Genomic DNA, 512 nt, shown 5'->3' on the forward strand with positions numbered 1-512 from the left:
GATTTTCCTTTCAATAAATAATTTTGACTCAGTTTGGCTGCAAATATCTTTTCCTACCTTTGTGCTTTTCTTCTTTTACATTGGTGTCTCGCACCTGACAAATGACAGCAAAGGTATGAAAGGAGATGGGAGCATCTCGCTTATCAAGTCAGCAAGAGCTTTCAATGAGATCACGGCTGATTTAGTCAATTCTCAACCCTCCTGCGCCGTCTGTAGTCATGGCCGAGTGGTTAAGGCGATGGATTAAAAATCCATTGGGGTTTTCCCACGTAGGTTCGAATCCTGCTGACTACGTAAGAATACTTTCCTGCTGGAATAATTTTCGCTCAAAGTTCCGAAAACCTATTTTGCAAACCAGGCCAGTAATTTGATTAGACTTGGGAAACTCGAGTTCTTCATCAGAATCGTTCCATATTTAAATCATTATCTCTGTTTCTCTTTCCAGATACACTGCTCGACACATCGGGTTTCTGCAGTTTTTATTGAACGTCCTAAGCAGAAGTGCTGCTTTT

At 41.0% G+C, this 512-nt stretch overlaps 1 non-coding gene across 1 annotated transcript; it reads left to right on the forward strand.

Annotated features, from left to right (window-relative positions):
• The first annotated feature begins 212 nt into the window (after positions 1-212).
• On the forward strand, positions 213-294 carry trnaf-aaa (transfer RNA phenylalanine (anticodon AAA)). Its single transcript has one exon. It is a non-coding gene; the product is annotated as a tRNA-Phe (tRNA).
• The last annotated feature ends 218 nt before the right edge of the window (positions 295-512 follow it).

This window comes from Chiloscyllium plagiosum, unplaced genomic scaffold, assembly GCF_037043375.1.
Source record: "Chiloscyllium plagiosum isolate Xiang-an unplaced genomic scaffold, Cpla_swu_hap1 HiC_scaffold_39, whole genome shotgun sequence".
NCBI lineage: Eukaryota > Metazoa > Chordata > Chondrichthyes > Orectolobiformes > Hemiscylliidae > Chiloscyllium > Chiloscyllium plagiosum.